At 43.7% G+C, this 13,060-nt stretch overlaps 2 long non-coding RNA genes across 2 annotated transcripts in view; one reads left to right on the forward strand and one right to left on the reverse strand.

Annotated features, from left to right (window-relative positions):
* The first annotated feature begins 227 nt into the window (after positions 1-227).
* Positions 228-2,922, forward strand: Gm40726. Its single transcript, XR_871909.1, has 3 exons — positions 228-257; positions 1,169-1,246; positions 2,624-2,922. It is a non-coding gene; the product is annotated as a predicted gene, 40726 (long non-coding RNA).
* Positions 2,923-8,323: 5,401 nt separating this feature from the next.
* Gm34184 (predicted gene, 34184) overlaps positions 8,324-13,060 on the reverse strand; it is a 64,138-nt gene continuing 59,401 nt past the window's right edge. The window contains exon 5 of the long non-coding RNA NR_152790.1: positions 8,324-10,547. This is a non-coding gene — a long non-coding RNA (predicted gene, 34184). The remainder of the gene's footprint in view (positions 10,548-13,060) is intronic.

Consider the following 13,060-nt stretch of genomic DNA (forward strand, 5'->3'; position numbering starts at 1 on the left):
TATATCATTTTGGAATAGAGATATTTTAACTTTTAAAAATGGAACCATATTTTGACTTTGAGAATTTCTGTACTGTCTCCTGAGTGCTCTGAAGTCCAGAATTCAAGAACATTTCTGTATCTTGTCTTGTTTTGTCTTGTCTTGGGGCAGGTGGATTATACTGAGCAAGGAAGTCACAAGAACCATGTCAGCAAAACCTCCTCTCTATCCTGCACATTTTTCTGACTGAGGCTCATTTCTATCTGAAGTTGCCACAGGTATGTAGTAAGATAACCATGGAGATTCTTGAACTGTGGGAGCACTAGGAGAGAAGCAGAAGGTGGGGCAGGAAAAGAGAGGGGTACCATATATCATAAGAATAAAAAGACTCTTGGTTTGCAGTATAAGCATAGAAGCAGTTTTAAAGAGTATTCTAAGGATACAGCCAGTCATATTATCCAAATAGGAAAGCAAGAGGGAAAGAAAAAATAAAATGAAAGAAAAAGAAATGAGCCCCAGCAATTGGTATGATCAAATGTGCTTTTACAAATAGGTGATGTAATTTATTTGACACGTTTGAGAGTGAAAGAGGCTCTGTTAATCATTGTCCTAGGAACAGGTAAAAGTTAGCCCCAAATCACTAGTCACACACCATCTGTCATGGTTTTAGTAATAACTGTCCCCCTTAGACTTCTATCTTAGTTAGGGTTTTACTGCCATGAACAGATACCATGACCAATGCAAGTCTTATAAAGGACAACATTTAATTGGGGCTGGCTTATGGGTTCAGATGTTCAATCCATTATCATCAAGGTGGGAACAGGGAAGCATCCAGGCAGGCATGGTGCAGGCAGAACTGAGAGTTCTACATCTTCATCTGAAAGATGCTAGCAGAATACTGCCTTCCAGGTAGCTAGGATGAGGGTATTAAAGCCCACACCCACAGTGACGCACCTACTTCAACAGGGCCACACTTTCTAATAGTGCCACTCCCTGGGGAGAACATATACAAACCATCACAGTTTATGTGTTTGAACATGGTCCCCAGTTGATGATACTGTTTAGGGAGGCTATGGCCTCTTTAGTAGTGGTGTCCTGCTGGAAGAAGTTAGGCCTGTTATCTTGTGGACATCCTTTGAGGATTTATAGCTTCATCTCACCTCTTGTTCTCTCCTTGCTTCCTGTATAGGGATGAAGTAGGACCAACCAGCTTCCTGTTCTAGCCACCATGCCTTTCTGCCTCTTGCCGGCCATGTCTTTGCCAACCGTAAGCCACAATAATCTTTTCTTTCATTAACTTGCTTTTGACAGGGTATTTTATCATAGCAACAAGAAAGTTACTAGTTCCCTTCCACAACAGAGCCTTCTGAGCTGTGTGGATCAGAAGACAAAAGCCAGATGATAACATGCATACAGCAAAGAAGGGCTTTCAATCCCAAGCAGGATGAGGGAGGAGGGAAATAACAAGGTATCTACAGCTGTGTGAAGCCTCGGACACTGAGTGGATCCATAGTGAAAAGATTTGATGGAAGATTAGATGCAGATGTTGGGAGACTGAGAGGGTACTGGGGACTTCTGTTGGTGGAAACATAAATGTTGGGTTGGAAGTGGGATTGGTAGGGCTGAGAAGGGGTATAACACCTCACTTTGAGAGTCTTATGAAAGGGAAGGGTTTGGGGTGTTTAGTGCAACTGTGGGATACTTTGGAACATTTTGAACAGAGATGAAAAAATCACCTCATTTTCCTTTGGGGAATATTATTCTGGTGGCAGTGTTTGGAAGAGATCAGGCAAAGGTAAAGACATGGGAAGCAGTTGGAAGGTAATTGCTGCACTGGGTAAAAAGGTTTAGAAGGCTTGAGCCAACCAATGGCAGTAGGATTAAGAAGAGAGGACGCAGTTGAAATATTTATGGGGGTGGGAAGGTAATAAAAATGACTTATGGGATGTAAGAAAAAATGGGGATCAACAAGGAATTGCTTTTCAGAATATTCTGGCCTGGGAGGTACAAACCACCCCATTTTCTAAAAGAGGCTGGTACATGAAAATTTATGAACAGTTAAAAGGTATCCATAAAAATAGAGCTTTTAAAATATTGAGACAAAAATATTCCTTTTCCTGTTTAAGTTTTTGTTATTATTAATTTTTAATTTTTTCTCTTTATTGATTAAATGTGTTCTTTGACAAGTATATTCATGTATATAATGCATTATGATTATCCCCCACCATCTCCTTCCTACCCATCTTCCTCCTTCCCTCCTTATAAATCCCATTCTCAAATTCTTACCTTTTCATTTTGATTTGTGACCCATTGTTGTTAACCAGGATGGTCTGTGTGACCATGGGTTTGGAACACTCCACTGGACCCTGGTGGACTCACTGGTCAATACACAACAGAAGGCAATGACTGTCCTTCCCCCAGAATCCACTGATAACGATTAGTTCTATAGGAAGTGTAGGGTTCCACGATCCGCTCTATAACCCACAATTGACGGTTGACAATCCATCTTGTGCCGTCATCATGCAGGCAATGGCAGCTGCTGAGAACACCATTGGAATTGCTGTGCCACACTCTCATGATAGCACTTATCAGCCCTTCTCCCAGTCTTCCAGCTCTAACATCATATCTGCTCCCTCTTCCACAGTGTTCCTGGAGGTTCAGAGAAGCTGGTGTAAATGTGCTGCCTAGAACTGAGCACTCCATAGCTACTTCTTCTCACCCCTTGAACAGGATCGAGTCTCTGCACCCTCCACTGTTCAATGCGAGGAGAAGCTTCTCTGATTAAGGCTGAGAGTACGTTTGCTTATGGGTATAAACATAATATTCTCAAGGCAGCTTGATGCATGTCAACTTATTGAAATGATAATAAGTCCCCCCACTAAGGTCAGTGACCTCCACAGCCATGGATATTTAACCTGGTTCACTGTACGTACGAATCATGACTATCCTCCTGGGGCACTAAATCCAACTGGAAAACAGCAGTTGTTCCCGTAACAGAAATACTCCACTTTTGTACCAATGGGCATTATTCACCTGGTAAGCTGGCATTGCACTTCTCAAGGTTTACAGCTGGGTAAGACATGCTACCCTTTCTCGCCCAGCAGCCCATGTTGCACCTTCTGTTATTATTTCTCAGCGAGAGTATTTCTGATATCCCCCACCCAGGTATTAATGTCTAATAAGCAATGGCTTTAGGAACAGCACAATGCAGCTGAGCAGAAGGGTGCATTTCTCTTGGGTCCACAGAATTTAAATTTAAATCCTAGTAAATGTAAATGTCAGTAATTTCAGTAATATGCTATCTGTGTCCATTGCTAGACCCATCGCTGCAACAAAATGCTCAGCATGAATGACGGAAGGAAGGAAGGAAGGAAGGAAGGAAGGAAGGAAGGAAGAAAGGAAGGAAGGGAGGGAGGGAGGGAGGAAGGAGGAGGGAGGGAGAGAGAAGGGAGGGAGGGAAGAATGGAGAAGGAAGGGAGGAAGGGAGAAGGAAGGGAAAGAGGGAGGGAGAAGGGAGGGAGGAAGGAGGGGAGGGAAGGAGGGAGGGAGGAAGGAAGGAAGGGAAGAAGGAAGGAAGGAAGGAAGGAAGGAAGGAAGGAAGGAAGGAAGGAAAGAAGGAAGGAAGGAAAGAAGGAAGGAAGGATTGCCTTGGATTTACAGTCCCAGGAGGTACAGTCTGTCATGGCACAGAGGATATGACATCAGGACCAGGAGACAGCTAATCACATTGTGTCCACAATCAGGAAGCAGAGAGAGCAATAGATCTGGTATTCAACTTGCTGTCTCCTTTTCATTCAGTCTGGGACCTCACCCCATGGGAGGTGCTACCTTCATTTAGGATGAATTTTCCCACATAATGTAGAAAATTCCTCATAGATACACACAGAGATCTATTCCATGGTGATTCTAAATCTCATCAAGTTGCCAGTGGAAGCTATCCATCACATCATCATGGAATGTGACACTTGGACAGAGTGTGCTGTCCCTGTCAAGGGGTCACCTGGGAGTTTGTCTTACTATGATGCTGCTGCCCTAAGTCATTGTAGGCTTTCCTATCCTTTGAAAGAAGAGGATTTCTTCTTTAAGTTAAACTGTGAATTAAAAATTAAGTCTTGGTGGTGGTAGCACATTCCTTTAATCACAGCACTCAGGAGGCAGAGGTAGATGGATTTCTGTGAGTTCGAGATCTAGTCTACAGTGAAAGTTCCAGGGAAGCCAGGACTACACAGAAAAACCGTGACTCAACAAACAACAAAAAAGCCCACAACTTTCATTCTTGAACTCATTTTTGCTGTAAATTTGAAACACGCATTGTGGAAGCAGTGGACAGTGCCAGGAATCTTGGTAAGGTTGAGTGGGTCTGAGACCCGCTGGCCCCCAGGTACACACCTGAGATAGTAGATATTTCCAACTAGATTCCTGTCCTGGAACACGTGACCACAGTCCCCACATCAGTCACATAGCTCAGAACAGAGTTCTCCATGCTAATGAGGTACCTAGAGGCCCTGAGGGTTTAGCCAATAAGCTTCCCTTCCCAGACATTCCTTCCTGCAAAAGGTCCATCCTGAGAAGGTGGTATGCATCTATTTTCCACAAAGAACAGTCAACAAACTGTTTGGAACCAAGGACTGTCTCTCTCATCAAGAGCTTCCATGAGGAGCATGGAGAAAGCCTCAACTACAGAGCCGCAGCTTAAGTCTCCTGAAGAAGGCTCTTCTGCTCTTCTGCACTCCCAGACAACTGCCCTGGGCTGTTAGGTATCCCAACTTCCATTCCCAACTCCTCAAGACCCAGTGGCACCTGGAGGTCCAGGAGTTTGGGAGCCCCTGGTCCCAGGCTCTTCATTGCAGGCCCATGGACCAACTCCTTCATTCCTGACCCTTCTGTTATTTTCTAGTAGCAACTCAATGCTCAGGAGTCAGGGAACCCCATCTTTGGCCTCCCACATCTTAGACCATTTTTCTATTCCCTGAGCTGTGTCTCAGGGCAGCAACATAGAATAAGCCACGTTTTTGTCACCCCTGTGTTGGGAAAAAAATGCAGACCACAACCCATCATCCCAGCTGTCTATTTGTTCACATGACTTAGCCTGAAATGATGTTGAATGTCAGTGTGCAGAGAGGGTGGTGTTTCCTCTGGAGGGTGTGTGAGGTGACATCACAGGAACTTAGAGCTCTGCAGAACCACTGGACTGCAGCCTTGTCTATGACACTGACGTGTTCTCCTATGCTGGGCTCCAGGCTCTTCCTCACCTCTACTTGCATTTTCATCACGTGTGATTCAGGATCAGATCAGCACTTAGAATTTATCCTGCTGAACCTGTCACCCCCTTCCTGAGCTGTTGTTTGTATCCGACCACACTATATGTGACCTTCTATTGGCTGCTTCTATTATGTATCTACTATCCCATGGAACATGAAACTCGTGTTCCCTACATTGAGTATGGAGTCTAGATACTAAATAAATAATTGTTGAATAGTTGAATGGTGGCTAGCCATAAGGATTGAAAGAACCTTTTGTAGGCAGTAACATTAAAACAGTTAATCTCAACTCTCTCCATATAGCTATGGTTGGGTGGTGCTCATGTGGAGGGACATGCAAGCATTGATATGTGAGTGTCTGAACTTAGTATATTATCTTACTGATCATGTGCAAGAGTAGACGTACATTCATTTTTTTTTAATTTAAAATTAGGTATATGTGTGTCTGTCTGTGGTTTGGTCGCTATAGAGCCAGAAGAGAAGGCACTAGATCCACTGAAGCTAGAGTCACAGATGGTTGCAAGCAACACAGTGTGCTGGAAACTGAACTTTGGTCCTTTGCAGTATGTGCTTTAAGACACTGACCCATTTCTCCAGACCCAGGAATCTATCTTAAAGACTCACATTTGTTGAATACACCTGCAACATCAGCAGTACCAGTAACTACCCTGAATGATCCACTGGTCTTGCATTAAATCCTGTAGCAGAGGCTTTTTTGTCTTAACTATCAGAACTCACTATCTTGGTGGTAATTATGTGTGTGTCTATCCTACTCCTTGGGTTGGGGATAACCAAAGATGCTAGGAAGACTTTCAGAAAGCTTTTAAACAAGGGGAAAAATACTTTAGGAAGCACCTTACCCATTCCTCAACTGTTTTAGTCTATTGAAGCAACTATAAAAAACAAACTGTCATAACCTTAGTGTTTTATAAATAATAAACATTATTTCTCACAGTGTGCAGGTTTCAAAATCCAAAATCAAGTTGCTGTCAGGCTTAGTGTATTATGGTAAGGGCCACAAGCTAGCTTATAATCAGCTGCTTTTTTGCTGAATCTTTATATAATAGACGTTGCAAATAAATTATCTGGGTTTTCTTTTGTAAGGGCACTGAACCTCAATAGAGAAAATGCCCCCGTCTGGTCCAGGTCTAAGCAAGCCTGAAGGGTATTTTCTTAATTAGTGATTGGTGGGGAAGGGTCCAGGCTGTTATGAGTGGTGCCATCTCTAGCCTGGTGATCCTGGATTTTATAAGCAGACTGAGCAAGCCATGAGGAGCAAGTCAGTAAGCAGCACCCCTCCATGGCCTCTGCACCAGCTCCTGCCTCCAGGTTCCTGTCCTGTTTGAGTTCCTGCCTTGATTTCCCTCAGTGATGTACAGTCACTGCTAGAGTATGCTGAAACAAACCTTCCCCCAACCCCAAGTTGCCATGGCCACGATGTTTCACTGCAGCAATAGAAAGCCTAGGGATTTAGGACATGACTTTGAGGGGAGCCTTAGCAGTCAATTGATTGCATTGACCCTTCCAGTGGGACCATTTTTGTACCATTAGATTATTTTGAAGATGCAATCTGGCTCTCACTTGACAGTGGTCAAAGGAAGTTCTGGCATTCCTATGACATTTTGAAATCATTATATTAGCAAGGGCCATCTTCAGACTTCTTTATAGGCAGCTAAGCTGTTACTATTTTGTAGGAATATCTTCTGAAGCTGTTCCAAACAAGGGTAGGTGTTTTGAAAGAGAATACCCTTCTTGTCTCTGCATCCCATCACTAGAGGAAACTGAAGTCACAGAGAGTCTTAGTGCATCTTGGGTTGCTGTAACAACATATCCGATATAAATACTTTAAAAAGGATGTTCATTTAGTTTTGCATTTTGGAGGCAGGGATGTTAAGAGTGAGTAGTCCCATCTGTCCATCCCCAAATATGGTTCTTGTTAATCGGTGGTTGTGTGGCTTGAACCCTGCTATTAAATGACTGTGATCTTCTACTTGGGTGTTGTTGGTTTGGTCCATTTCTTTGTATTTCTATAGATAATTCTTCCTCTGGCATCTTTCAACCAATTGCCTGTGATCAGTGTTCACAATCGTACAAGAAGCCATCAGGATGCTTTCCCTAAATGTTTGCTCCCAGAAGGCTCCATTAGAGGAGATTTCTGTTACTCTCTTGGCATTTGTGTACTCGGAATTTTGGGTTGGAGAGATGCCAACTTGTTCCTCTCATGAAGACCTGGGAGCAAGGCAGGATGCTTCTATGGCTTAATGAGTCCCTCCCTCAGTTAGCTCCCAGAAGAGCCCTTCCGAAGACACCTGCCACCTTTCTTTCTGTGACCATAAAGTCGTGTTGGATCTCTATCTTGCCTGGGGAGTTTTGGGAACCAATGTAATCCATGATTTCTTGTAAGGATTTGATGACCCAGAGAGATCTCTGCAACATTCTCTTTTACAAGATCTCTTCTCATTCAGTTCTAAGTTCCATAACACATAACTCTAGTGACCTCTCAACAAACAGAAATGGGAAGAAGAATGTTACAGAGCTTGCTTCTCATCAGATTTGGGGGTCAGAAAGACCATCCTATAAGCACACTTTCCCGGAACTTCCACCTGCCACATCTTATGCTTTTTACACAAAGGGTCACTTAGTTTCTAAGAGATGTTTCCATTCTAAGATGTTAGACTCAAATATATCCTAGCCTTTCATGTCCTAAAACTCCTTCTACCTCTTAAGAGGATCATTCCACTCTGTGCATTAGTGAACAAGCCTCCCAACCCCCATTTCTGCTCATAGCAAAATGCCCATAAGGCTGGAACTCTGCAGTGAAGTACAAAAGGTCCCAATGCCCCAAGATTCCAAGCATGCCTGTGGCATCACCAGGCTACCCAGAGACTGAAAACAGTCAGCCAAAGGGGTTTCTCTGTGATGCCTTCCACACGCCCACTCCCACTTCAGACAGTGCACCTGGCTGTAATCTCTTCTACTTCAGCTAATTGCTCTTTGTGGTAGCACGAGGCCAGGGGCCGGGGGCGAGGGGGTGCAGACTCCTCCAGCTGATGATGAAGTATCAAACCACAGAACAATCGCATACAGGCCATTTCTCCCTTGCAGGGGAGCCAACATCTTACATTAATTTTCAATTGCAGGAAATACAACTCTCAGACAAAGACCCACATTCCGGACAAGGCACGGCAATTAATTTTCCGAACATCCTTCATGCAAATGAAGGCAAAGGGTTTCAAGTTCTTTCAGCGTGACTTTTATAGATGTTTCAGAATTACTCAACTTCTGGAACTTTTAGAAGCATTAATGTTCTTAAAAGAGCAAACTCCCCATTGTCGGTTTTTTCTTTAATATATCAATCAAAGTTTTAATTATGCTTTCATGCTTGCGATTATTTGTGAAGTGTCTGCCTCATGAATCCAACTGTCCACCTTATGGAGAAAGGAATTTGGTCTCTGTTTGATCAACCCCATATCTATGGTGCTTAGCAGGGTGTCTGGCACATAGCAGGTGTTTAGTAAATCTTTGTTGGTTGCCTGCATGGATGAGATCTCAGGGTTATAGACAATTCTGCATGTATGTTTGGAATGCTATTTTAGTAACACATGATCAGAAGCAAAGAGAAAGAAGGGGATTGTAAAAGAAAAGTCAGTGAAATTTGGTGTTGATTGAGGGACTGAGCTAAACAGAAGACTTTTATATACGGCAGTACTAGAGATTGCTAGTAGCCACTGGGCCAGTAAGAACAGCAGCGGTCAGGGTTCATGACCTGGAATGATCACTACAAGCTGGATTAGGATCGGTTACTTTCACTTCATAGCTTCCCTGTATGCCACATATTCCCACTGCACTGATAAGAAAACTGAGGCCTTGACATGTGAATAGTTTTCTCACGGTCAGTCACATAGCTAGGAAATGGCAGAGCTGGAATGAAATTTCAGATACCTGTATCCCATCTCTCCCACCCACACACAACCGCCCTGTTGACCCCCTTTTCTCTCCTCTCCCTTTCTTTCCTGCCTACTCCTCTCCCCCCTTTCTTTTCCATGGCGTGTTGATAGCAGATACTTGACCTGGTTAGGTTAAACTGTCAACCTGTTATAGCTAAGAGTCACCTGAGAGGAGACCCTCACTTGAGCCATTGTCCAGATCAGATTAGCCTGTGGGTATGTCTTTGAAGCTTGTCTTCATTTTTAATCATTGTAGGAGGGTCCAGTCCAACAGTGGGTAGTACCATCTCTAGGTGGGTGCTCCCTGACTGTATGAGAGAGCTAGCCGAGCATAAGCCAGCTTGGCAGCTGGGTAGCAGGTGACATCCTCCATGGTCCCTGCTGTCCTTCTTGATTATTGTCTTAGCTATGGGTCTATTGCTGTAATAAAATACCGCCACACAAAGCAAGGTGGAGAAGAAAAAGCTCGTAGTCGATCATCCAGGGAACTGGAGACAGGAACTGATACAGAGGCCGTGGGGGAGTGCTGCTTACTGACTCACTCAGCTTGCTTTCATATAGCATCCTGGTCAATCTGTGTAGGGTGGTACTACCTGCAGTGGACTGAGCCCACCCATATAAATCATAAGTCAAGAAAGTACTTTAGACTTGTCCACAGGCAAATCATCGGAAGCATTTTTGCCATTGAGAGACCCTCTTCCCAAATGATGCTAGCGTGTGTCAAGTTGACCTGAAATTAACCAACACGGCTGTGAAGGGAGTTCCTTGGTCAGAAGTAATGCTGTGTGCAATAGCAAGTTAACCTGCCTCAGTTTCCTGCATTGACTCCCTTTAAAGGCGGACCGTGACCTGGACTTACAAGCCTTTCCTCACCACAAGTTGCTTCTGGCCAAGGTGTTTTGTTTCAGGAGCATAAAGGAAACCAACATAATACTATAGTCCCTCTGTCTCCTCCCAGGCACCTGCCCCTCCTCTTTCCTTTCACTCAAGACTAAAAAAATTAAGAATTTATTTCCCAGCATCCTTTGGCTTACAGATGGTCATGTGACACAGCCTGACACCCTAACTTGCAGCTTCCTCCTGCTTACATGTTCTCTCGTCCTCAGTTTGAGTGACCTTAATTTGCATAGAAAGTTCCCCGGCTTTTAGGAGATCAGTTTACTCCTCTGGAGAATGGCATGGTTCATCCTGCCAACCCCATTCTTCACATCGTATGGTCTGGTCCATTCATTCAGTGTGGTCGGCACTGTACTGCAAGAGAGCGCTTCTCAGAGTGTTGTCTTGTTGGCAGCTGGAAGCGGATCCATGATTTTCAGAGGCAAAAATGATGATCCAAGTTAAACCTTATTCTTTCACAAATCTGAAGTATAAAAGAATTAGATCCCACTGTATTTTCAAACTTTGTTTTTGCTAATGTTCATTTAACTTAATAATGAATTTTCATCCCATTTGGGCATTGCTACTTGCATTCGCTGAACTCCAAAGTTCTTGTCCTTGTTCTGTGGATTTCTAGCCACAGTCTCATCCATACTCAATTTTTGAGCCAATGTTTTATATTGCCCAGGCTGGTCTTGAACTTGCTAAGTAACCAAGATAGAACCTGAACACTCAGTCATCCTGTCTCTGTTGCCCAAGTGCTGGAATCACAGCAGACATCACTATGTTTTGCCTTTTTTAAAGAGAGAGAGAGAGAGAGAATTTCATAGTATATCCCAAACATAGAACTCACTGACTGGGACGGCCTCAAATGCGGAAGATGACGGGTGTGCACCACAAGACTGGATTTATAGTTTTCATAAATAGATCAGTGGCTCAGAGATGATTTACTGAGCATAGTGTTAGTGATGAAAATAGCTGTGTAATGACTGCATCTCAAAACAATGTTATAGCCATAAATAAGGCCTGGGACTCAAGTGTAAGTGTGAGCAAGTGCATGCCGAGACCACTGGCTCTGCCCCTGAATGAGAGCCATGCCGAGTAGTCCCTCCCCTACACAGCACATGCATAGGGAGAATCAAATTAATTACACTAATGAGAAAAGCACAGAAAAGTCAGTGTGATCTTAGAATGAAAGAAATGAGTGAATGAATAAATGAATGGATGGATGGATGGATGAATATCTGAAACTTAGGTTATCTTACGCAACAGCAGCTAGGCTACTTATATGTTTTGGCACTTTGTTGAGCAGAGCATGAATCCAATAACATTTTAGTGTGTGTGTGTGTGTGTGTGTGTGTGTGTGTGTGTGTGTGTGTGTGCATATATGCATACATATGTACGTATGTATACATGTAAGTATGCATATATGCATATATGTATGTGATTGGGTGTTTTGCCTGCATATATGTCTGTGCACCACATCTGTGCTTGGTACCAGAAGAGTCCAGTAGAGGATATCTGACCCCTTGAGAATGGATTCACAGCCTGCCATGAATCTGAGCCAGGTTCTCTGGAAGAGCAGCCAAAGCTCTTAGTGGTCGGGCCACCACTCTAGCCCTCTCATGTACTTTTAAACAAAGGGTAAGGATCAAACTGCTAAGTCTTCCATTTTTTTTCAAGACAAAGACAAAATACTGCTTATTGAGGTTTTGGATGTTGCTATTGTAATGCTGGTCCTGGATGCCTCAGAGATGAGGAGATTCTCGGGTACATCAACTGATGCTATGTAACCATGCCCTCCCAGCCATGTTCCCCCTGATTGGTTACTAAAGAAGCCTACAGCCTATAGCTGAGCAGAACAGAAGTAGGCAGGGTTTCAGTTCCCGGGCATGGGGTCTGAGGCAGGACCACAAGAAGGTAGAGAGATGATAGAGAGAGGAGAAGAGGCCATGGGGCAGATGAATCATAAGAACGTGGCCATAAGTGTTAGTCTACTGGAGTAAGAGCGACCCAGGTGAAATATAGAAGATTATATCTCAGGGCTATTGATAGGGAAGTAGGCAAAAATGTTTAGAGGGAAGATATCTGCCCAGCTCTTGGCCTTTAATGGCTTATTATAAATATAAATGCTGTATATTTTTTATATGGGAATGATCCAACATAGGGGAGAAACCCACAACAAATATTTTCAGGTACATAGTTGGTGAGCTAGTTAGGTTACCAGAAGCTAGTTAAGAGCCATAAGCTATAGCAGTGGTGCACACATTAGTATTCCTGAAATCAAATGCATCCTTACCTCACTGTGGCTAAGGCAACTCAGACTGCCCTCAAGACAGTAAAGAGATACTATTCCTGAAAAGAAAACAGTTTGCGACTATGGAAAACAAGCAGCATAACGGAAGACCCGTTACTGGAAGTGGGCAGAGGGAGAAGCTGACTTGACTTATTGTTGCATCGAGGTAGGGATATGCAGAGGGTAAATCAACTCCTAGCTCGTAAACAGAGCAAATGTACTGTTTAAGAGCTTAGGGCTCCTGCTACCAACGAGAAAGAGGATGCTTTCCATGTAGCCAACACATACTTTGTGCAGGCTGCCCAAGGTGGCTAAAATCCAGAGTGAAGGATTGATTACTCATGCTTTCAAATCAAAGACTGTTTCCTGTCCTCCATTTCACACACTATCCGATTCAATAAGAGCTCCCAGAAAGCACATCGAGGAATGTTGCTGACATGGTGCTAAAGACAAAGGTGAGCTAGGTGTCACCCCAAAAGTTGTGGGACATATTGGTTCTGACACTGCGGCTCATTCTTGATTCAAGGTTAAAACAGTGAGAGTCACAAGTCCAGGCAACAATATCTGAAGAGAACATGCCTTTTCTAGCTCTGTGTCAAAGAACTTTTGGGCTTAAGCTCGTGTGTGTGTGTGTGTGTGTGTGTGTGTGTGTGTGTGTGCGCGCGCGCGCGCGCGCTAGCTGTTGAGTAAAAATGTGCTTT

Source organism: Mus musculus, chromosome 10 (genome assembly GCF_000001635.26).
Source record: "Mus musculus strain C57BL/6J chromosome 10, GRCm38.p6 C57BL/6J".
Classification (NCBI taxonomy): domain Eukaryota; kingdom Metazoa; phylum Chordata; class Mammalia; order Rodentia; family Muridae; genus Mus; species Mus musculus.